This window comes from Acomys russatus, chromosome 14 (genome assembly GCF_903995435.1).
Source record: "Acomys russatus chromosome 14, mAcoRus1.1, whole genome shotgun sequence".
Taxonomy (NCBI): domain Eukaryota; kingdom Metazoa; phylum Chordata; class Mammalia; order Rodentia; family Muridae; genus Acomys; species Acomys russatus.
Window position 1 is genome coordinate 58,662,766 of NC_067150.1, and position 25,867 is coordinate 58,688,632.

General features: G+C 46.1%; 1 protein-coding gene across 1 annotated transcript in view; it reads right to left on the reverse strand.

Moving 5' to 3' along the window:
• The window catches only part of Tln2 (talin 2), a 419,972-nt gene that overhangs the window by 232,592 nt on the left and 161,513 nt on the right, over positions 1 to 25,867 (reverse strand). Inside the window, exon 3 of the mRNA XM_051156732.1 lies at positions 13,524 to 13,599. The gene's annotated coding sequence lies outside the window, so the exon portion shown is untranslated. The remainder of the gene's footprint in view (positions 1 to 13,523; positions 13,600 to 25,867) is intronic.

A 25,867-nucleotide genomic window follows, 5' to 3' on the forward strand; every position in this document is an offset into this window, starting at 1 on the left:
CAAGCACTCTGCTACGGACAAACCTCCAGTCCCTAGCTGTTACATTTACTAACGGTGATGGAAAAAATAAATCCCCTTAAGAATACATCATGATGCATACACATTATAGCAAATCCACATTTTAAGGCCCATAAATCAAGTTTGTTTGGAATATGGCCACACCCATTTATAAACTGTCTGCAGTTGCTTGCTGTGTTTCCAACAGCAGGGCTGAGTGGTTGCAACCCAGATGGTTACCTAAAATATTTACAATCTAGTCCCTTTCAGAACAGGCCACTAACTCCTGGCCTGCAACATAGAACCCACCATCTGAAGCCCTGTTAACACTGAGCTAGCCAACCTTCTAAAAGACAGATTTACTCCTAGTTAAGGACATAGTATCACTACCATTGAAACACTCTTCTGCTTCTTACAAACACTATTGCCTAACTCTCGTAATTCCTCTTGCTCCTAAACTGTGCAGTCTTGCCGGCTGCTGAGAAGTTTCTTGATCTAAAAGGAACACACACAGTTAACTACCATGAGGTTACAAAAGGAAAAAGAAAAAGCTCCAGAGTGCCCAAGGCTGTTGCCACAGACTATTTGGAAGAGTACAAGGTAGAAGCAACCCAGATGTCCACCCACAGGACACAGGACACAGGCCAGACAGCCCAGAACAAATGTACAGAATGGAGGAGGAAGGGGGTGCTGCAAGGAGTGGGGGGGGATTAGCTCCACATGGGTCTGTGGAGTAAGAACCGGACAGATGGAAAGAGAAAGAAACCAAGGGAAGAAATGTTTGTCACATGCTGGTGCCCGTCTAGGAAGGGAACAACAGACAGGAGAGCTACCTCAATTCACACATGTATGGGCTCTCCAAGTAAAAACCAGTACAGCTTTCAGCTGCTACCCAAGGGATCTTATGGGCCAGGGGAAAGCAGAGGGAAAGAGTGGGACAAAAGTTAGGCCCCTGCTACTGTTTGCGTACCCCAAATTCACACAAGAAAACCTAACCCTCGAGGCGCCCCCCACCCAGCCCTTCCGTTACCGGTCAGCCAGCTTAGCCTACTGGGCAAGCTACAGGCTGACTCAAGTTTCAAAACACAGGGTGGATGGCACCTGAAGAACAGCACCTGAAGCTGTCCTCTGGCCCTCCAAGTGCACCCACGGACATGAGCACAAACACACATATGTACACACACACACACGCACGCATGCACGCACAACAATAAGATGGCCTTTAAGTTAACAACAGGAACCTCTTGAGGATGGAAAATAGAACCACACCAGTTTTTCACGTGTCTTTCCGAGGAAGCCCGCTGTACACGGAGCACGAGACAAGGCAGGTAAAGCATCTGCGGGCTCATGCTGCTGGGACGCATGGTGCACAAGGAAGAACGTGGCTAACGCGCCGAAGTGAAGCCCTGCACACTGTTCCCTTGGGAAGTAAGACTCCGTCTTGCGTGTTCGCATACGGTCTCCTGTTGTGTCCGCTGGAAAGGGCCACAGCAGTCAATGAGCCTTGCTTCTGCATCTGTGCCCTCTAAACACTTAGAGGAGCACAGTCCTTGGAGACACAGCAGACTCAAGGCTGGTCAGAAATGGGTTAGTGAGGTCTGTACCACTGTCACAGCAGAAAGGGATACAGACGCTAAGCACGCCAGAGTCACTTCAAAGAAAGTAGTTGGTCGGCCTGAACTAGTTCCCACTGCCCAAGGAGGAGGCCAACTGAGCATCGACACAAATATTAAGTTTAAGCACATGTATCATACTTGGACTAAAGCTTTAGTGACATGACTGTGTGTGTGTGTGTGTGTGCCTGTGCATGTGTGTGTGTGTGCCTGTGCATGTGTGATGCTTCCGGACATGGATGAGTGTGTGTGTGTGTGCATGCTTTAGTGACATCACTGTGTGTGTGTGTGTGTGTGTGTGTGTGCGCGCGCGCGCGCGCACGTGTGTGAGTGGACTTGCCTGTGTGTGCTCTGTGAAGGCCAGAGGAAGACTCTGGTTGGCCTAGTCCATCACTTTCTATCCTACTCCCTGAGACAGGCTCCCACCCAGCCTACCTCTTGCTGCTTTTCAGATAGTCTAGCCGACACCAAGCCCTGGCGATCCTCCTGTGTCTTTTGACCCCCGGGCCCCAACAGTGGGTTTACAGGCACCCAGTGCCATGCTTTTTTTTCTGGGCACTAGGGATTCTCAGTGCAGAGAAAGCCCTCTTACCTACTGAGCCATCTTCCCAGTCTCCCCCTCCCCCAAGCAGCTCTTAAGTGTGATATTTGTCTAGAAGGGACATTTGCTCTGTGTGCTGAATTTAGAATTTTACCTCCAGTTTAAGCCTGACTGCGCTACCGCACTGAAATCTTGCTGCAGTGGGATATGTCCTTGGCCAGCCAGACCTCACCAGCCCACTCAGGACTTCATTCCAGGTGGAGAATGACGCCCATGTTGTTTAAATGCACAGAAATTCACACCAACAAGACACAAAAGCTTCTCTCTTCTGGAAACCCACTCTGCTCCCGTTTCCTCTTTCTGCTCACTGCCACATGGCGCTGCTCTGCAGGGTTTGTAGGCACAGACAAGAGAGAACAACACTCACACTGCCCCATCCTCTGAGGCCAAGCCTTCCGTCTATCCCTGCGCTTGCTTCCTCTGACTTTAAACCCTGTATATTCTTCTATTGATGAAGGCAGTTTAAAATCTGTCCCAGGTAACTAGGAGCCTAGAAGGGCTTGAGGCTGGGCTCCAAGAGGCTTGGCTGTGGATGGGTGGGGGGTGGGGTGGGCTGGAAAGACTCAGTACAGAAACTGCTGCTGACCAAGTACCTTTGCCATGGACAGTGAGGTGGGCAGAGGAAGGTAGGGTGGTGGGCGGGGGGGGGGGATGGGGGGCCAGGGGGGCGCTCCTCTGCACAGCTCAGATTCACCACAAGAACAGAGGAGAAACGGATATTCCCCAAGTCCAAGCCAGAGCAGGACTCTGTAAAATGAGCTGGGTCGCAGGCCCCTCACAGCAAGGACAAGGCCTGGAAGCTGGGCGGAGCTAACTCTTAGTGCAGGTAAGGACAGAAGTCCCCTGAGGAGAGCAAGGAAAACAGACCTTGGACAGGGAAGGCTTTTCCAGATGATGGAGCTGCAGCAGGCCAGCATGCGCAGCCTGCCTCACTTACTTACACTTCAGTGTGTGTGTGTGTGTGTGTGTGTGTGTGTGTGTGTGTGTGTGTGTGGTATATGTAGGCCCCCAGTAAACTGTGGTGAATTTTAAACATTGGGTTCTTGCTCCCACCCCCACAGGTCCCCAAATTGTTACCCAGTGTGGGAAGAAGCTTTCCCCAAAGGCCAGCACTTGATCGGTGGCGTGCTAAGAAGCCTCAGAAGCAAAGTAGCTTGCTCAGAAAGGAGATGGGGCCAGAGCCTAGGAAACTACAGACTGCATTAAGGACTGCTGGCGAGGTGTAAAAGCTCTACCTAGCCAAGCCCCACTGAAGGGCAAAGGTAGCAGCTACCACCCGAGCATGCTCTGATAGGGGCCAGATTTACTTACTTAATTATATCAAATCTTGCTTACTGGCAAGCTAGAACCAAGAGCTAAATCACAGAAGCCGCAACTGCAATGAAAGAGGAGAGCAGAAGGGTAAGGGGGAGCAGCTCGGTGGCCGAGGAGCAGCTCAGTGGGCAAGGGCAGGGGGAGCAGCTCAGTGGCTGAGGAGCAGCTCAGTGGCCGAGGGCTGGGGGAGCAGCTCGGGGGCCGAGGGCTGGGGGAGCAGCTCGGGGGCCGAGGGCTGGGGGAGCAGCTCAGTGGCCAAGGAACAGCTCAGTGGCCAAGGGCTGGGGGAGCAGCTCGGGGGCCGAGGAGCAGCTTAGTGGCCAAGGGCTGGGGGAGCAGCTCGGTGGCCAAGGAATAGCTCAGTGGGTAAGGGCTGGGGGAGCAGCTTAGTGGCCGAGGAGCAGCTCAGTGGCCGAGGGCTTGGGGAGCAGCTCAGCAGCCGAGGGCTCAGGGAGCAGGCGGTGGCCAAGGGCACGGGAGCAGCTCAGCGACCGAGTGCTGGGGGAGCAGCTCGGTGGCCAAGGAGCAGCTCAGCTCAGTGGCCAAGGGCTGGGGGAGCAGCTCAGTGCCCGAGGGCTCAGGGAGCTTGCAGAAGACACTAGGTCCAGTCACTACTTCCAACAAGAACCTAACAAACACAACTGGCAGACTAGAATGCATGCATGCCTTCCCGATCTTGAGAAGGTAAAATTAAAGCTATAACTGCCTGAAACTGAAAATGTGATAGGGGTGGGTTGGTGTAAAGAAACAGCATGGAGGAGACAAAGCAAGAATCAGAGGCAGCAGGGAGGACCTAAGACACGGATCAGCCAGGAGGGGAAGGACAGCGAATGAGCTGATAAGGGATTACAAGACACCCAGAGACAATCCTTAAAACTGACGTGATGTGAGGGGCTGGGGAGATGCTTGCTATGTGCGTACCAGGACCCGAGCTTCATCCCCAGAAAAGCCAGCTGTGAAAAGCCAGGTGTGGAGGACCAAAGTCGTAGTCCCAGTGCTGTGGAGGTGGCAACAGGCAGTGGCCTCACTGGCCAGCTGGCCTAGAGAATCGCTGGGCTCCAAATCAGTGAGAGACCTTGACTCACAAAGTGACTGGGAAACACTTGAGGAACAAAACCTGAAGTTAACCTCTCACCTTCTTATGTACACAGATGCACTTGCACCCACCTACATGGTATCTTCAAACATACAGACACTAATAATATAAAAAGAGATATGATATATATTATATATGTGTGTGTGTTTAATAAAAGTTATAATAAGTTAAAGAGTTATATATGTATGTGTATACACACAGATACATACATACACACATACACACACAGACACATACATACATACACACACAGATACATACATACATACACACACAGACACATACATACATACACACAGATACATACATACACACACACAGATACATACATACACACACAGACACACACATACATACATACACACACAGACACATACATACATACATACACACACAGATACATACATACACACATGCACACACAGATACATACATACATACATGCATACATGCATATACTTGAGAATCACCAAACACATGAACAATATTTACAAAAAAAGAAGCAGCTGATTCTGGGAAGGACCGTGCAGGCCCCTGACTGCTGGTACCACAGGCCTGTGCAGCCGTGCCCTGCTAAGACACCAGTACTTTTTTTCTTCAGCTTTCTGAAGTACTTCCTGTTTTTAGCTATTTACATGTGATAGCTTATAATAGTTTGACTTATTACAAAATGGCTGTACTGAGGTAATTAACACGGATTTCCTCACATGCTCTTATATGTGGTGAGAACACAAGGTCTTTTATCTCTTTCAAGAGGGCAACTCTTTCAAGAGGGTGACTCTTTCAAGAGGGTGAACTCTTGAATTCGTTCCTCCAAAGTACAGCTTCCCAGGCCCCGGCAGCTGCCAGTCAACGCTCCACTTCCTGAGTTCAACATGTATAGATTCCACATGGACATAACACATAATATCTTTCTTTCTGTGCCTGGATTATTTTATTTAATGCACCATTCTCTGGGTTCACTCAAGTTGTTGAAAGACAGGCTTACCTTCTTCAGGGGGGACAAGCATGCCATTATATACCTGTAGCTCATTTTCTTAAGCCATTCATTAAATGACAAACATATAAATTTCATATATTGGCTCTTAATAATGATGCTGCCCACTTGGCAAGATGGCTCAGTGGGTAAAGGCCTGCTCCACAAATACCTAATGACCTGAATTCAGGTCCAAGAAGCCACTGTTGGAGGAGAGAGCTGACTCCTGAAAGCGATCCACTGGTTTCAACTCATGCACTGTAGCACACATGTACATACACACAAATAACAAAGCCGAAACCTAAGATTTAAATGAACAGTGCCGTAGCCAACATGGGGCTGCAGCCCTCTCTGTTACTCCATTGGCCGTTGATACAGTCAGCAGTGGGACTGCTGGGTCCCGGGTGGTATTCTTAATATGGTTAGGAAGGTCGCCGCCATCTTCTGTGAGGCCTGTGCTCGCTCACACTCCCATGTGCACAGCCTCCCTCTGCTCTGCGTCTCTAAAACATGTAGCACCTTCCATCATTTGGCCATTAGCCCTTCTCACAGGCGGGAAGTCCCGGCTCATCAGGGTTTTTACTTCTAACTACCTGCCAGTTATTCTTTTTCCCCACTTCTCTAAACATCAATGGTTTTGAATGTTTACTCATGTTTCATGGACTCTTTGTATATTTTATTTGGATACAAAGGAAGTCCATTGACAACCTTTGTCTCTGCTTCTGTTTTTAGATTTTATTCTCATTTTAAAACACACACACACACACACACACACACACACAGAGACACACGAAAGTACACATGAACCCTGTACCTGCAGGGGTCAGAGGCATCAGTCAGACTCCCCAGAACTGGAGTTACAGGCAGCTGTGAGCCTGGAAATTGTAGGTGCTGGGGACTGAGCTTGGGGCTTTGAAGGAGCAGTATATGTTCGGCCTCCTTTGAATAAGGTTTTCTAGGTCCTTATTTATTATGCACACTCGTCCTCATTAATTAATTAATAATTAATTAGTTTATTATAAGTTTGCAAGTGCACATTTGTGCATGACCTGCGTGTGAGGGCAGCTGTGCAAGCTTGCCACAGCCTGCACATGAGGGTGAGATGACAACTTGCAAATGGCCGCCCTTTCGCCTACCTGCTGAGGCGAGGTCTGCCTTATTGTCCCTGCCTCACTCCATGCTCCAGGCCGGCGAGGCTGAGAGCTTCTGGGAGATCCTCCTGTCTCCACCTCCCCTTACTCTTTAGAAGTGCTGGGATTACAGATGTGAGCTGCCACGTGGAGCCCTTTTGGGTAGGTTCTACAGCCTGAGCCCGGGCTGTCATTTTGCAAGGACAGATGCTTTTATTCGCCAGCACATCTTGCTGTCGCTCCTCAGTCTTTTATTGCTCTTCTGCTGTTTTTCGGTCTGATGCAACCTCCTTTGTCTATTATTGCTATTTTTATCTTTGCTTTGGGATTCATGTCCCAAACTCCACCGCTCAGAGCGACATCTCAGAGCCTTCCACTATGCTTTTTGTTTTCCCTAGTAGTCTCACAGATTCAGTCTTTAAGCCATTAGTCCTGCTTTTGAAGTGCTAGTGTTGGAACCCTGGGTCTCAAAACACGTACACGCACTCTACCCACTAATCTACACGCCAGGTCCTTAGCACACTTCCGGTCGACTTTTGATGTGATAAGAGGCAAAGACATGGCTTCAGAGTTCTGTGCATTGCGTTTGTTATCTATTAGTCCTAAGGTCAACTATTGGGGACCCTGCCCCTTCCCTACTGTGTGTCCTCGGCAAAACTGTCAAAGTCAGCTGACCACAGACACATAGATTTCTGGGCCTTCTGTTCTGCTCACTGCTCTATCTGTTAGTAAGCCATTACTGTGTTGTTTTTCTCCATATAGTTTTACAGTATTAAGTTAAGTCAGGAAGTGGGGTGCCTATAATTTTATTCTTTGAGCTCAAGATTTCTTCACCTATGGGGTAGTTGGTGATTCTATTTTGATGTTTCCCATTAAAATGTTTAATTTAATGTGCATATGTGTTCCAAGTGTGTGCCAGTGCTCCAAGGTAAGGAGAGAGCACCAGTTCTCTGAAGCAAGAGTGACAGGCAGCTGTAAGCCACCTGACACGGGTACTAGGAACCGAAGTTGGGGGTCTCTGGAAAAGCAGCAAGTGTTCTGAGTGGCTAAGCTACCTCTTCAGCCCAGAGTTTCAGTCCTGCTTTTTAAAACCGTCTGTATGCAACAGTTGTACTTATTTTTTTTTAATAGGGCCCTTTATGGGACCACTGTTTATATGACAACAATGAAAATTCTCTCAGCTTTTGTCAATATATTCAATGGGACGTTGTTGCTATTGTAGGTGACCTTGATGAGTGTTTATAATCGTATTAAGTCACTCTTCAGTTCTGCAATTGTAGTCGTTATTTTTTAAAAATAGATTTGGAAAGCCAGCTCTCATGATCAATTTGAGTCTTCTAAACGTTACAGCTAAGGAGAAGCGTGATCACTTATGTCTTTTTTACTTGTATGTACATGCACCTGTGTCTGCACACGGATGTGAACACAGGCTGGCAGGCCACGGAGCTCCAGGATCCATCTGTCCCAGCCTCCCTAGCGCTGGGATTACACACATACTGCCGCACCTGGTTTTTCATGTAGGTGTCAGGGATCCAAACTCAGGTGTCACGAGCCATCTCTCCAGCCCTGAACACTGAATTCTCTCTGGAAGGTTCATGTTCCACAGGAAATATGTAAATGCAGGCGAAAAAAAAATCACTGAAAAAAGTCACCGATCCCATTACACACCATTGGTTGTTAGAACGCCATCAATACCATCAAATCTTGAGTTCTCTCTTAGGATGTTTTAACTTCAAAGGAAAAAATATGGGCAGATATAATTAGCCAACAAGTTCAAGGAAACAGCACATTCTGTCACGCCATGGATTAATCTTTTTTTAAATTTCACGTTGATTAATTTAGATTGTGTGTGTGTATGTCTATATACTTGTGAGGGTACACACATGCCTGTGTGTGTGTGAGTGTGTGTGTGTGTGTGCATGTCTATGTACTTGTGAGGGTACACACATGCCTGTGTGTGTGTATGTGTGTATGTATGTCTATGTACTTGTGAGGGTACACACATGCCTCTGTGTGTGTGTGTGTGTGTGTGTGTGTGTGTGTGTGTGTGTGTGTATGTCTAAGTACTTATGAGGGTACACACATGCCTCTGTGTGTGTGTGTGTGTGTGTGTATGTATGTCTATGTACTTGTGAGGGTACACACATGCCTCTGTGTGTGTGTGTGTGTGTGTGTGTATGTCTAAGTACTTATGAGGGTACACACATGCCTCTGTGTGTGTGTGTGTGTGTGTGTATGTATGTCTATGTACTTGTGAGGGTACACACATGCCTCTGTGTGTGTGTGTGTGTGTGTGTGTGTGTGTGTGTGTGTATGTCTAAGTACTTATGAGGGTACACACATGCCTCTGTGTGTGTGTGTGTGTGTGTGTGTATGTATGTCTATGTACTTGTGAGGGTACACACATGCCTGTGTGTGTGTGTGTATGTGTGTGTATGTGTGTGTGTACCCACGCATGTTGAGGTCAGTGGACAACTTGTGAGGAAAACAGACTGCTTTCTCCTGCTGCTGTCTGGGTCCTGGGGATTGGCTTTTGATCGTTAGTATGGATGGTAAGGGTCTTTCCCACTGAGCCATCTCAAAGCCCACTTATAGTCCAACGATGGCAACCAAGCTGAACGCTGCGGCTGCTTTTCTTTGAAAGCAGGTTTCAGGCAATGGCAGCAGAGCAGGGATGCCAGCGTGGGTGCTGAACCCCGAGCTGGGCACCCTCAGCCACTCCGGCAGCCTGTGGTAGGAAAGGCACACAATGGAATGGTCGCCACAGTCACAGGGAAAGTAACACAAAGAAGTCAAGTGATGGAGCGACTTGACTGAAAAAAAGGAAGCAGGGGGGCATGGGAACAGTGTATCTTTGCTGACGTCATAGCCTTTAAGTGATTGGTATAGAATGCCAGGTATCTATATTTTACCCATTGACTATCTTCCCCTAAACAGCGATGGGAACTAAAAATTTCCCAGAGAACCCAAACCAACTTTTTAAAAATTTAAGATAACCAGCCAGGTGGTGGTGACACATGCCTTTAATCCCAGCACTCAGGAGGCAGAGGCAGGCAGCCTCATCTACGAAGCAAGTCCAGGACAGTCAAGGCTACACAGAGAAACCCTGTCTCAAAAAACCAAAAAAAAAAAAAAAAAAAAAAAAAAAAAAGAACTGGCTCTCTGTTTCCAACAATATGTGTCCTGGGGATCAAGCACAGGTCAAGATTGGTGGCAAGTGCATTTACCAGTGAAAAGTTTCACTAGGTAGATTAAAAAATATCATTTCTATCTTCACAGGTAACATTCATTATGGGCTTACAATATGCCAGCCACAGTCTTGAGCACACTTTTAAGATAACCTTTAAAATATTTTTATTACAAGCTATAGTAAACAGAGATAAGTTTAACTGATCACATTGACACTCCAATCCAGAATACATCATGAACCATTAGACAGAAAACTAAACTAGTCATCTATCATTCTCCACCCCATCCATCAGCACCTCGCTCCTCATATGCACACACACACACCTGTATGCACACCCATACACCTGCATGCACACACACACACACCTGCATGCATGCACACACACCTGCAGACACACACACCTGCACGCATGCACACACACCTGCATGCATGCACACACACCTGCAGGCACACACACACACACACACACACACCTGCAGGCGCACACACACACACACACACACCTGCACGCATGCACACACACCTGCAGACACACACACCTGCACGCATGCACACACACCTGCATGCATGCACACACATCTGCAGGCACACACACACACACACCTGCAGGCACACACACACACACACACACCTGCATACACGCGCACACACACCTGCATGCCAACACTGGACCCTTTGAAATTCCTCACCGACTCTGAGAAGCATGGTTGTCTCCGGCTCTGAACCATTTATCCCTACAAGACCTCACCCAGAATGCCCTGCCCTTCTGAAAAGCTCCTGAGTGGGATTGACTCGTTTTATTGTTCATTGATTAAATTTTATTCCAATCTGGAGTCTGAGGATCCCTTAAAGCAATTTTCCTTTCCCTGGCTCATGTCAAAATAAAAGCCCCACCCAGCATATATACTTTCAGACATGTCAAAAGTTCAGGCAATCTCTCACATTCCCACACTATTGTTTGATACAACCTTTTCACCTCTAAAAAGGGCAGTGAGGAATATTCTTGGGATTGAGCCTGAACGTTACAGCATAACAAACAGATTTGGGGTGACAGGGCAGAAAACGGCCAGGTAAAGACTGTCAAATTTCATTCTGGGTTCCTCTGAAAATGGGATTGCTAGCAGAAACATAAGCCAGAAATCACAGGAGGAGGAAGAAAAAAGGAAGGAGCCGCCATGTCCCCCCTCCCCAAAAAAAACACAGACAACACAGCACCCCTGTGACTCTCAGACGTGAAGGAACAGTGCCAGCCTCCTGGAACACGGAGCAGTCTGCCTGTCCCTCACACGACTTCATTATCTAGCAGGAATCCCAGTCATAACACACACACACACACACACACACACACACACACACACACACTCGCCAGAGCTGCCCCACCACATTGGAAAGGGAAGGGCTGTGCCCTTTCATCAGACTGGTAGACCACTGTCAAGCTTTCAATCTGCATGGAGGGCAGTGAAACCCACAGATAACTCCCTATGTATGAAAATGAGACCTTCTACCTAGACTCCCAACAGAATAGTCCCTTCACTTTAGATTGACCTCTGACCTCTCTTGGTTCAACCATGCCAGCTGAAAGGTCATCTCCCAAATGTAGGTTAGACCTTGTTTCCTGTTTGGAAGGAAGGACATAGTTCAAGGGGCATATACTGTAGGACCTACCCATGTCAATCAGCCCTCAGTCCAGAGGTGCTGGGTCTTCTACTGATGGTCATAGAGAAAGGAAGAAAGGTTGTGAAAAGCCAGGCACTTTCATAAAGCTAAATATGTACTCTCTAAAGACAGGCAGGGACTCACTACACAGCCCCAGCTCACCTGGAACTTCCTACGCAGACCAGGCTGGCCTTGAACTCACAGACATCTGCCTGCCTCGAGTACTGCGATCCGAGGTGTGCACAACCACATCCTGCCCTTACTCTTTCAGTAGCAAAATACTCATTCTTTTATAAGATGACGCCAGCAGAGGATAGTATCATTTTGTGAAAATCTTTCATCATGAAAAACTCCAGGCACAAAGTAGAACTGCACATAAATATACACGGGACTCCCACTGAGATCTAACAATCATCAATTTCATTCCTATTCAGTGAAAAGACATTGTAAATTGCTCCTAACATGGTTTTGCTAGTCCCCTAAATTCTCAAAGCATGAAAACGATTAGCTTAGACTATGCTACAAACGTCATAGACAAAGACAGGACTGACACAAAGTAAATGGTCTCCCTCAGGGTCTTCAACCTGTTACAATAAAACCGAAATGTGTGCGTGGCCATGATACTGCTGACAACTGACGCTCTCAACGCGCACTGCCCCCCCCCAACTGTCTGACTAGATTTACCTTGTCAGACTAAACATCAGCAATCTAGAATCTTCAGGTGTTTCCCTACGTCTCAGTCCAGAGTGTTTATGCACACCACTTGAGATCCTGCTATCCGACATGGGACAAAGGAAACAGCCATTACTTGTCACTAGGGCTTACTTCCTCCCATCCCACAGCCATTATCTCCAAGCCTGAAGTCCCCATGAAGAACTCACTTCCATCTCTAGGGCTCTGGGGAGTTCCTGGATCGGTTCTTTAGCCAGCACTTCCGGTCTTCACCCTCTCAGAGGACGAACAAAGCAAACCAGTGGGGATGAATACGGCCTCATGAAGGAGGTCTGGTAAAGGGAAAGCCCTGGGACCCAGCCATCCCGTTTCACCTAATCTTCATGGGAGGAAGTCAAATGACAAGCAGGCACCTTGGCCAGGTGCCCTGCACACCTGCTGCAGCACCCAGACCTGGGTGAGTACTACAGAGAGGTGCCCTGCACACCTGCTGCAGCACCCAGACCTTGGTAAGCAGCATGGCCAGGTGCCCTGCACACCTGCTGCAGCACCCAGACCTGGGTGAGCACTCTGGCCAGGTACCCTGCACACCTGCTGCAGCACCCAGACCTTGGTGAGTACCACAGGGAGGTGCCCTGCACACATGCTGCAGCACCCAAACCTTGGTGAGCACCATAGCCAGGTGCCCTGCACACCTGCTGCAGCACCCAGACCTTGGTGAGTATCACAAGGAGGTGCCCTGCACACCTGCTGCAGCACCCAGACCTGGGTGAGCATCACAGGGGAGGTGTCCTGCACACCTGCTGCAGCACCCAGACCTTGGTGAGCACCATGACCAGGTGCCCTGCACACCTGCTGCAGCACTCAGACTTTGGTGAGCATCACAGAGAGGTGCCCTGCACACCTGCTGTAGCACCCAGACCTTGGTGAGCACCATGGCCAGGTGCCCTGCACACCTGCTGCGGCACCCAGACTTTGGTGAGCACCATAGGGAGGTGCCCTGCACACCTGCTGCAGCACTCAGACCTGGGTGAGTACCACAGGGAGGTGCCCTGCACACCTGCTGCAGCGCCCAGACTGTGGTGAGCACCATGGCCAGGTGCCCTGCACACCTGCTGCAGCACCCAGATCTGGGTGAGCACCACAGAGAGGTGTGAGAGTCTAAAATGCTTTAGAGAACGAAGCCAACATACCTCCCTGTCCCCGGGACTCAGTTAACGAGGAGTTTTCTTTCTTTACACATGCTTACTTTCTTTCATTCAGTTTTTAAAGACTTACCTAAATTCTCAGTTTAGGCAGTATCAATTTCCCTGAAAAGATCCCGAGGAGTGAAAGAAGATTCTAGCAGCAATACCTAGAACAATAGGAAAAGTTGTTAAAAGCACATACAGCTACAGAGTAAAAAGTCTATACATTTGGTCATTTTCCCAACACTAAGAAGGAAAGGAAATAACTCCGGAAGCAATGAGTTTCTGAGACACCACATGTGCTGGGAATTTGCTGTGCCAACAGGGAATTGAGGTCCCAGGACACTTATGCAAAGACCAAAATTACATTACTGTTGGCAAAGAAACAGAACACTCCCCCTTCCCCTTCTGTGTTAGGAAGGCTTTAATGGATTTGAATTTAAACAAAAAACCAAATCCACGTGTCCTTCTTCCTGCACCCTGTCATCACGTCTAAGCTGACTTTAGACCCTGTGTCCTCTTCTTCCCCCACCCCCATTAGCATTTGGAACTGTCCTTGTCTCCTTCACTTCTCTCCCACTTAGTTCGTAGGACTCAATTATCAAGCAGTTCCTTCTCCCTTCGGCTTCTGTCATGCCCATCCCGAGGCCCTGAGAGCTCGCCATGTGATACCTCACACCAGGGAAACCCAAAAGACAGGAAGCACCATCAATTACAGATTTATCAAAACAGCCTAGTCGCAGTGACTAAACAGAGCAAGGTGAGAATGCGCAGAGATAGGTACATGCCACCAAGTTTGGGTAGGAATGAAAACCAAGTTAATGAATCATATGGGTTTATTATTTGGGGGCGGGACGCCACGTGTCTCCTCCAACTTATAAAAACATGAAGTAAAACTAGAATCAACTGATTCCCAGAGGAGTGTGTGTCTGAACGTTTTATAGTATTTGGATAACTGAAAGTGGAGGCTCTTTTTAAAGAATGAGAGCAAAATCTGGAAGCATCGAGGACTAAGATATTTGGCTTGCTACATTAACAACAAGAAACTAAAGTAGGGCCTCTCTGGTTGGGAATGCTTGCTGCTCTTGGAGAGTTCTGAGAGGGAGGTTCCGAGCACCGCCATGGGGCAGCTTCAGCCACCTGTAAGTCCAGCTTCAGAGGACCTGACGCCCTCTTCTAGTGCTACCTGCTCGAAAATGTGCGCGCACACATTCACACAAGGAAAAGTAAACCGTGTAAGTTACAAAAATTAAGACAAAAGATTCCACTGATAAAAATGAAAAATACTTATGCACAAGACAAAAAAGTTACTGTTCATAATTTACAAACCAATAAGGAAATTAATATTCCCCTTATGATAAAGAAAGCAATAATAAATTTTCCCTAATATGAAGAAATATAATAGCAGTTCACTGGAAAGGAAATATACTAAGTCCTGTGAACCTGTGAGTGGAGACGGATCACTTATAATTCATCTAATGTATGTGACCCCAGCTAAAGTCAGCTGGCCAGCTCCAGCCTCGCATCCCACAGGCAAAGAATGACTTCATGGGATAGGTAGAATCTTATAAACTATTTTTTATACTTATTTAGTTTATATGTGCTTGAGTTTTACCTGCATGTACGCATGTGTACCAACCTGTGTGTGCCTGGTGCCCACTGAGGTCAGACCAGGGCATTAAATTCCCTGAACTGGGGTTGAGAATAGTTGTGAATCATCCTGTGGATACTGGGAACCAAAGCCCAGGTCCTCAGCAAGAGCGACAGCTGCTCCTAACTGCTGAGCCTCCTCTCTAGCCTCCTGCAACTTCTACCTAGCAATGGAATTTGTGAAGAGATGAACTGCATAAAAACAGAAGCAAAAGGGGCCGTAAGTATCCAGGTGAGCCAGCCTACCCTTAAAATATTCTTTCTCAGTATGCCTAGCCATTGTATAGGTTTATCTTTATTAGATTATATTTACATATTAAAAGACCTCTTTTCCATTGAGATTATAAAATATTGGAACTTTATTTCCACAAGGGGCCCATTATGTTCGCTTTACATCTGGAAAACAAATGTATTCCTCTCCTTGCTTTATTATTAAAGGCTTGTAAGTTACATATCACACAAGCATCCCTATAATGCCATGATTATGAGCCTGGTTAGAAAGCCGTAACTGCTGATAGCTACATACTTGACTTTAAAGCATATTTCTAGCCATCCCCTCCCCCTTCACCTGCTAATGGCTCTCTCTCTCTCCCAGGAAAATGCCCATAGGAGAGAGACAAAAGATTTGTGCCACTATTTTGTTTCAGAGATGAGCTGTCATGCCACTTAGACTAAATACCTATGGCTCCAACACACAGTTCAGGAAACCCCACAGGTCACCAAAGCCAGGCAGCCTCCTCAGTGCCAAGTAAGTCTACACAGGGCCTGGTGTGTGTTGATACTTGTGAGACAGGGCTGGGGTCATGGCTCAGTGGTTCCAGTACTCAGCACACAGACGTGAGGATCGGAGTCTGGGACTCCAGAACCCTCGTGAATGACGGGTGGGAATGGTGGCCCGTCCACACTGCAGCCTCAGAGGTGCCGGGAGGGGAATCCCTAGGGCAAACCAGACAGCACACTCGGGATGTGACTGGGAGACCATGCCTCAGTGAGGAAACAGGGAAGGAGGTGACGAAGGATGGAAGATGATCTCTGACAATCAGGCCTTGGCCCGGTTCGTTTTTCTGTCAGCTTGAGTCATCTAGACAAGCTAGAGTCATCTAGAAAGAGGGAAACTCAACTGAGCAAGCCTCCACTGGACTGGCCCATAAGCGTTTTTCTCAGCCCACTGTGAGTGGTACCACCCCAAGGCAGGTGGTCCAGGGTTGTATAAAAAAGCATCCCCAGCGAGCAGCACTCCTCCATGGTCTTTGCTTGGAGTCCTTCCTTCAGGTTCCTGGTGGAGTTCTTGCCTTGGTGTCTCCCAGTGAAGGACTCCGATCACCGTGTGCATGCCAAATAAACCCCTCCCCCAAGCTGCTTTGATCATGGTGTTTTATCAGTGATGGAAACCAATGAGGAAAGGCCTCCACATAACTATGTGTACTGTGTATGCACACCCCACACATGCAAAGACAGATACTCATACACAAGCGTGCACGCACGTGCGCGCGCACACACACACACACACACACACACACACACACACACACACGAAAAAAATGAGATTCAATATTACATTTAGGTGAGGCATTAACATAGTGGCTCAGAAGGTGAAATTTCATCTTGGTTGAGCAATTTACTAGTCATTTGCCCTCGATGTGTCTTAAATTCTCTGGGCCAAAGTTTCCTGCTTTGTAATAAAACCAACCAACGGGGAAGAAGCAAGGCTGGGGAGAAGACATGGCTGACACAATGAGCAAAGGTCGGCAGTCACTGGAGCTTATCTGAGCAGCAGGCTCTTGAAGCAGAGATAGGCACGGCCTGCAGCAGAGACGCATTGTTCACTGTCTGATCTTAACAGGTCCCCAGAGAGCGCTGACACAGAACAGGCACAGCTATCTGTTTAAACTGCTTCCAGGTGATTCCTGTGGCGCTGGAGACGGAACTCAGGGCCTTGCTTGTGACAGGCCAGCCCTTCCTGTCACCAAACCATGTACCTAGCCCTGCTCTAAAATACTTTGTGCTAAACCTGAATAGAACCCCTTCAGGCTATCTGAAGAAGACGTGCATCAAACAAGCACTCTGTATTACCAGCTAGGGAGTCACTCGGCAGCTCCTTGCAGCCTGCTGTGTAGAAGACATCGTGAAACACTGGTTCATGTGATCAGAAATGAAGAAAAGCTACTAGCAAAAACTTCCAATTCGCTGCAAGCAACGGCATTGGTAGACAGGGCCATGCCGTTGATAAAGCTCCCCATCTGAGGCTGAGTTTCGACAGTTCCCGAAAAGCCACAGCTAGCATGACTTGATTCAGAGACAGCCCAACGGCAGGCCTGGAGGATGAGCTACACATGCAGTCTGTGAGCCTGCCTGCTTCCTCTTAGCCTAGAAGAAGGCACCTCCATCTGCCACATGGTCCTGGATCCCCCTCAGAGCCTCCGCCACTCTGCTGTGTGCCTGCCTGTCTATGGCAACCCGGGCATTTTGCAGCCCCAAACTAAGTAGAGTTTTCAGACATTAAGACTAGGCAAAGAGGAGAAAGCCTATTAAATATATAGCTCGGAAAGAGCAAAGTGCATTCTTGACTGTCATTCAAAATCACAAAATCCAAGAAGAACTAAGACAGAGGGTTCTTTGACAGCCCCGCACAGCAAGGGCGAGAATCCAAAGGAGAGAAAAAAGGCTGTAAGAATAAAACTTTTCCAACTCTCTCTAACTTCTATCCCTTGTCAGGCCTATTCTTCTCTTGTGTGAAGCCGCCAGACTATTTTCACTCAAAGGGCAGCTCTGTGAGTCCAGAGCACTGTGCCCGCATGCACATGTGCACTTGAGCACACGCACAGTGTACATACATACACACACACACAGTGTACACACACACACACACAGATAAATGCCTTTCAAGTAAAATAAAATTAAATCTTAAAAATAAAAAGTATCACATTCACAAAAGTTTCTTCATATGTATGGGAAGTGCTGCTTTTAACAAAAATTAAAGGGGTTCTCTAGAGGAGAAGGCTTGCTTTAATAAGCTAACTGTGATTATGACTAAACTACTCCAACAATTAGATATGCTCAGATTCCTGTATTTTTGTGGTCTACACCTTAGGACAAATGTTCCATGTACTACTTTGGAAAATGTCTTAATTAGTTCTTTTATGCTAATGATCATTGAAGGCATACTTTGCATTAACCAAATGACTAAAGACAATCCTGTAAATGATCAGTTAGTGGTGCACAGGATGTTAATGTAAGGTGTATGTTTTCTGAGAGGCCACGTGCGATGTTGCAATCCTTCTGTTTTGTTTAATTCCCTCTATGTGTGCTTTCCAGATCAAAACTCTGAGCTGGGCCGCGAAGTCTTTATTATTCTAGAATTCACTATCCTCTCTAAAAATTTAAAAACACTTAAACACCAATTCCTAGTATGTGCAATTAGAATGCAAATCTTTGAAAGAATAAGTGCTACAGTGGAAGTGAGAAGAATGCTCCACAGATGATATGATTACAGACGCTGGCTCAGTCAGTGAGGGGGTCGCCTCTATAGCTCTGTATCTACAGGTGGATGTGCACCCCTCACACATGCAAACACAGATGTGAGAAGTTGAGTGTGTCTAACTACAGGGGCTGGCTCAGTCAGTGAGGGGGTCGCCTCTATAGCTCTGCACCCACAGGTGCATGTGCACCCCTCACACATGCAAACACAGATGTGAGAAGTTGAGTGTGTCTAACTACAGGGGCTGGCTCAGTCAGTGAGGGGGTCGCCTCTATAGCTCTGCACCCACAGGTGCATGTGCACCCCTCACACGTGCAAACACAGACGTGAAAAGTTGAGTGTGTCAGTATTGTGAGTCTGCAAACTATTCCTCCTCCTGTCACAAATTCTCCTTACAGACTGACGCAGAGGTCCATCCTCTGGCGTGCATTTATATCAGCGTTAGGATGTTCCCTCTTATTCCTAGCACTTTCTCACATCCTTTAAAATTCTTACAATAGAAGAAAAAATATTTTCTTATGACTTTGTGTCTAGACCAACTGCCACTCTCAGTCCATGACTGTACCCAGCCGTTCCTAACTGGAGCCTAATTGACTGACAGGTCACTCGCTAACTCCAATTGCTCAGAGCTATGCACAGAGCTTTCTTGCAGTGACTCTCAGTCTTCCTAACACTGTGACCCTTTAATACAGTTCCTCATGTTGTGGGGACCCTCCACCATAAAATTATTTTGTTGCTACTTCATAACTGTGATTTGCTACTGTTACGAATCATACTATAAATATCTGATAAGCAACCCCCCCCCAAAGGGGTCTTGACCCACAAGTTGAAAACTGCCCTTATATTTTGGTTTTACAAGACAGGGTTTCTGTTGCAGACCAGGCTGACCTTGAACTCACATAGATCTGCCTGCCTCTGCCTCCGGGAGTGCTGGGATTAAAGGTGTGCACCATGTTAGTGAAGAAGCAAGTTAATTCTCTAGAAGTGTGAAACTATACAAATAAGCTTTTATGATTAATTTTCTAGGTTTGTATACACCATGGTATACAAACAAGTATTAGGAAGTACCTGATGTGTTACTAACCTAAATTTAATATACTGAATATAATAGTCACATAACCCTAAGGTGTCACAACACCTTCAAATGAACAAATGCAAACAAATGAAATTCTTTGCTAAATTCTCTGTAACTGTAATAAATACCATTACCAAAAGCAGTTTGGAGAGGAATGTTATAGTCTAACACTGAGGGGGGTCAAGAAAGGAGCTTAGAACACAGTGGCCTGGATGCAGGAACTGAAGCAGAGGCCGTGGAAGAGTGCTGTTACGCCTTGTTCTCCAAGGCTTACTTAGCTTGCTTGCTTAGACAACCTGGGACCATCTCCCCATCAGCGGCACCACCCACGGTACGCTGGGCCCTGGTGCACTGATCAGTTCTTAAAATGCCCCACAGGCTTGCCTACAGATCCATCTGGTGGAGGCATTTTCTCAGTTGGGGTTCCTTCTACCTAGGTGACACACACACACACACACACACACACCAAAAACAAAAACAAAACAAAACAAAAACTAGCCAGTACAAAGCCTTCTCGTATGTTTTGGAAAACTTTGGAATGATTTTTCTTTTATAGACGGCCAAGGATGGAAGGGCAGGGTAACAGTGCCCAAGTCACCAATTCCTGCTTTCTACTCAGAATCATAATTAGCAATAGTAATAGTAATTGAGGGATCCCCAATTAATGGCCAAGGGACTCTATCATAGTTCAGCTGTTTTTGATCCCTAGAGTAAACCTGCTAGGGGAAATATTTATTTAGGTTTGAAGAGGAATGTCTTGAATGGATCTAACAACTGTCAATAAAGCACAGTTTAGCCAATCAGCTGGGCAGAAAGACAGGCAGTGGAAGGCAGGACTTCCTGGAGAGGAGGAGGAGCCTGGAGTTGACAGTTGACAGAGAGGAGGAGGAAAGAAGAGGCCCAAGAAGGATCAGATTGGCAAATGCTTGGGATATATGTTATGAGGATTAGAGTAGATTAGTTTATTGTTTAAAAAGCAGCAGTTTAGATTCTGCCTGGCATAGTGCTTGCAGCTTTAAATTGTGTTTCAATCTCTTTGTGTCAGTTATTGGCTTTCTATGAGGAACAGATAAATTTATTGTAACAAATTAGCGCCCAACAAATTTAGTGTATCCATACCCTTGAAAAAGGATACTTTGTTACAGTTTGGGGGGGAGAGGAAATAGCTCCCTAAGAGATAACACAGATAATAAAATAGAGACTGCCATGGTTCCTCTCCAAGTCGCTATGGCAGAGGCTCCTGGATACTTTTGCCCCCCCCCCCTTTTTTTTTATTTTTGGCTTTTGCTGTTCAGGGAGAAAGGCAGAAAGCTGAGAGATGTCAGCCTAAATTACCAACAATGAGAGGGGAAGAAGGAACCAAACTCTTTTCCTTAGAGTTGATAGTAGTTGAAATTCAGAACTTTTAGCTGCAAGGTGTTTGTCAGCTCTCTCTAGAAAGGGTCAACCCATGAGAATTAGCAATAACTAAATTCAAAAGAATGGTGAACAGGGCTTCACTTACTGAAGCAGAAATTGGTACAACTGACCCATGACTTAGAAATTATTTTTTGTGTGAATTTTTGAATTTTACTTGAGATTTCTGTGAATTGTGACTGGAATTGAGACGAAATATTTGTGCAGGGTGGTGGTGGCACACACCCTTAACCTTAACACAATGGAGACAAAGACAGATCTCTGTGAATTCTAGACGAGCCTGGTCTCCACAGTAAGTCAGAGGATGACTCTCTGCTGATAAATTAAGTTACTTGCAGAGACTGCCTAGGATTTAAACTGACAATTTTTTCCTTAAATTTATTAAGCATGTTCCTTTATCTTAACAATTGATTACATGTCCTTACTAATCTAAAGGATAAATACACATCAATCTTAGGTTTATGTAAGGAAAATGTCACTGCTCTAAAAAGGCCAGCCAATCTCCTTTAAAGTGGAACTTCCATTGGGAGACCTGGTGCCAAAGGGTAATTGGCCTAGGAGATATGTTCTGTTGGTCTATGTAAGGACCAAGGTTGGGCAAGAGACAAACATGCAAGCTACATGCTTCCCATGTCAAAAACCCTTTATATGCTGAGTTGAGGTGCTGAGTTGGCATCTGGATTATCCCTCTAAAGGTGAGCTACTTTCATGGGGGACAGATGCTAGTGACACCAGATGCAAAAAGATACAGAGGACTTGCAGGTGACAAGGTACACGTCAGCTTAGTTAGGTACCAAAAACTACAATTCATATACATAAAAGGATAAGCTTAATGCCTTTTCTTTTGCTCAGGGCAACTGGCTTGTCTCTAAAACGGGATACATTTTCCTGGGAGACAGGTAATGGCCTGGCCTATACATCAGGCAACATGGAGCCTAGAAAAGGACATTTAGAACTAAAGGGTGAAAGTGTCCACCCCTTATGAGAGAAGGAGTGAGACAAAACCACCTGGAACAAATGCAAAAAAAGATACCTAGAGTATGCATCAATCCTAAAATGGGAGTTTATGTAAGTGTGAAAACCAAGGTACAAAATGCCTAGGGTATGCATAAACTCTAAAATGAGAGTTTATATAAAGTTTAAAGGTGGAAGCATCCATCCCCAATTAAGAGAAGGGTGAGACAAAAACAACTTCAATAAATGTAAGAGCCCAGGTACAAGATGCCTAGGATATGCATAAGTTTATTTAAGGCTTAATGCCTCTTTTGCTCAGGGCAACCTGTTTGTCTATAAAATGGGATACATTTTCTCGGGAGACAGGTAGCAGCCTGGCCTATACATCAGCTGCCACAGAGCCTAGAGAAGGACAGTTAGAACTATACAATCTTGTTTTAATTTCAATTAAATAATGATTGTACGTTCTTTGGTAATGGTAATATTATACTTCCCCTTTTAAAGAGGCCAAAATAAAACAGACCCAGACGAAAGGGAGACTGCTAACTTAAGTCAGTCTATACGTACATGAATTTAAACTATAGAACCAGCCTTGATTGTTCTGTGCATCCTGCACACCTCATGCATTTATAGCTTTAGAACTGCATGATGCTTGTAAGAAATTAAATATTTTCAGAACAAAAAGTACCAGACACTGATGCTGGATCAGACCTGGCAGGATGCATCCTCCAGGATGCTGAGATGCAGGATTCATCCTCCAGCATGCTGAGATGCTGACATGCTGTGTTCCTCATGTTCCATCCACAACTGCTTTGGCTGCTGTTCATCATCAGAACAGAACATCTCCCAGGACAGCTTTAAAGAAAGCTCCTGATTCCAATTGGCCCAGCATTTCAGATTGTCCCACACAGGACTTTTATTAAGCCTGAATATTTAGAGACTAGACCACAAATGCTATCTCTAGCTTGTTTAACCATTTTCTCATTTTTATTTGGGCCCCTTCATGGGTATTATTTGGCCCAAATCAGCCAGAAGAAGCCTTAAAAAGAGAAAGACGTCCCATTTCTCTTAAAGGGGGTATTGGGTAAGGTTTTGGGCTATGGGTGTTTATTTTAATTGGGAATTGGTTATGTTATTATTGGTCTTATTCAGAGAGAGAACGAGATTGGACTCATGGATTTTTCTCTAAGAATATAGAAATATATAGGAATGATAGGACAAAAGGTAGATTATTGAATCTACTCTTCAACTTAAGGCATTAATTGTTACTCACAAGGCTATTTTTAATTCATTGGTATAAAAAATTATATTTGATTTAAAATAAGTTTATTTTTAATTCATTGTACTATTCAATTTTATCCCAAGAACAGCCTAGGTTCAATAGATAGATAAGGTAAAATATTTAGATAAGGTCTTCAAAAACCTCAGAGACCTACAGAATACGGCTTTTAAAGACTTTTTTTATTGTTTTGAAGATTCTTTGAAAATGAGACAGTTTCACTCCTGGCAACACCCAGCCTGCCTCAAAGAAGGTAATGAGCATCGAGAAACCTCCTTATGAAGATGACTTCAGATGTGGCAAACTAGCCACTGGTCAAAAGTGTCCTTGTTTTCTGCCGCAGACAGAATTCTGCCTGAAATGGGCAAGCTTGGATGCAGGTGGAGTTGATGACCAACTCTGCCAAGACAGGGTGGCAAGTCCTCAACAGTCCCCACTTCAAAAATATGTCTGTCAGATATACTGAAGACGACGCTCTAACGTGTTAAAGAGTTTTGAATGACCAGGCAGCAAAGTGCCCCTGACATTTTTTTTTTTTTTTTATCATTTTGGAAGCTGTTAACCTGCACTTCCTGTTTACTCAGGTAATTAATTTTATTCCCTCCCACGTCCTTACTTATGTCTACCATCAACTTCCTACCTGGAGTGAGCAGACATGTGTTCATGTCCCCAAGAACGGTGTCACCTAACACCTTGGCTCTGTGAACCAACACATCCTACCCCAAAAGCAACGCTCAATCCCAAAAGGTACTAAATAAACAAATAAATAGATAAATAAATAAAATCAGCGGGCATCATGGAATCTGGTCAGCTCCATGGCAACCCAAGATGGATAGCACAGGAAATAACCTGGGGTCATTGGGGAAGATGATTTGGTCAGTGGAGGGCGAATGAGACAGTCAAGTAGCACTGTGGAAATCAAAGCCACTTGCTTTTCATAAATAAGAATCGGTCTCCACTTGGCCTTGATTAGCAGCTATTGAAACCCTCAAAATCAATCTTTCAAAACTGTGGAAGTCAGTTTCCATGAGTTAACAACTAGCTTATTTTCCAAAAAGCTCAACCCTCTCTCTTTTCCCAGGGCCAGTGAGTCTCTGCCTAGTCACTATGATTCAAAGCATCCAGACGCCAGCACCTGGGTGACCTTCTACCACTGAAAGCTCCTTTTCCTCTCAATGGGCTGTGAAAATGAATTCTCCACCCTGTGCCTCCTGTGTCTGTCCCCGATTTTCATCCCCAGCTCCCACTCTGCCTTCCACAGTGTCTTCTCTGTTGGTATTTTCTGAATTTCCATGGGTCTAAGACATTCCCTGCATCATTTTTCAATCCATTGGGGCATGTCTTCTGTGTCATTCCAAACACAAAATAGTTAAGACTATAGCAAAGCAGGTATACGCAAACACCTGCACAGAGCCTGGTGTCAATGGGCAGAGGCCAGGGCATTTCTGAGCCCTTACACTAAGCTGTGTATGCCTGGTGGTGCCGGTCTCCCGCTTACCTCCCTCCTGTCACCTGCAGCTATCCGGGCTTTTTCACTCATTGCCAAGCCAACAGCTGTGGATCCACAGACCCTGTCCTCCCCGTGTGCATGCGCTAAGCAGAACATCTCTAGGAGCTCAGGATTCAGGGTGAGGCCCCTTTCTGTGTCTCTTCAAGGCACTTCCCAGCGTGGAACATCTGCTTGAAAATGCTTCTCAGTTCACAGTAGCTTTCTTGGGTGATGACATTTCAGAAGTTATTTTTCTGTCACTTCATATACCTTATACGTAATTAAAATTTTGTTTAAAAACCCAATATAGGGCCAGCAAGAAAGCTCTGTAGGTAAAGGCATGTGTCACCAAGGCCAACAACCTGTGCTTGAGATCCAAAATCCACAAGGTGGAAAGAGAACCTAATGCTGCATATTATCTTCTGACCTCCAAATGCATGTCCTGGCACACACGTGTGTGCATGCATACAAGTACGGCCAATCAGTCAATACAAAAATACGTCAAAGAGTTCAAGCCAAATAGATCCAAACTAGCTGGAGCTGGTGACACATCAGGGAGGCTTCAGACCAGCTGCAGCCTGGACTACACAGTGAGCTCTTCTCTATAGCAGCAGAAGCAGCAGCAGCAGCAGCATAATTGGGCCTGGTGGCACAGGCCTTTAATCTCAGGACTTGAAAGGCAAAGGCAGGTGGATCTCTGTGAGTTCAAGGCCAGACCGGTCTACATAGCTAATTCCAAGCAGGAGGATCAGAATTTCAAGGTTATCTATGGCTATATATGTAATCTGAAGGCAGCCTGGGCTGCATAAAACTCAGCCACAGGAAACTAAAATAAAAATAAACAATACAAAGAATGCATCATAATGAAACCCTATATCCAGCTGGTAGCCACGTAGAATGTTTCACCTCGGTTTCTTTCCTCCTCTTTTTTTTTTTTTTTTTTTTTAATTTAAGAACCTGTGAAAACAATCAGTAGGAAGCACTCCACGGTTTCCCTGGGCTAGCGATCCACAGTAAGACACACTCTGGACAGGGTAGAGCTCTGAGCATGCACAGGCAGGAAGCCCGCATGCTGCTGGCTGGGTAGGGTGTGA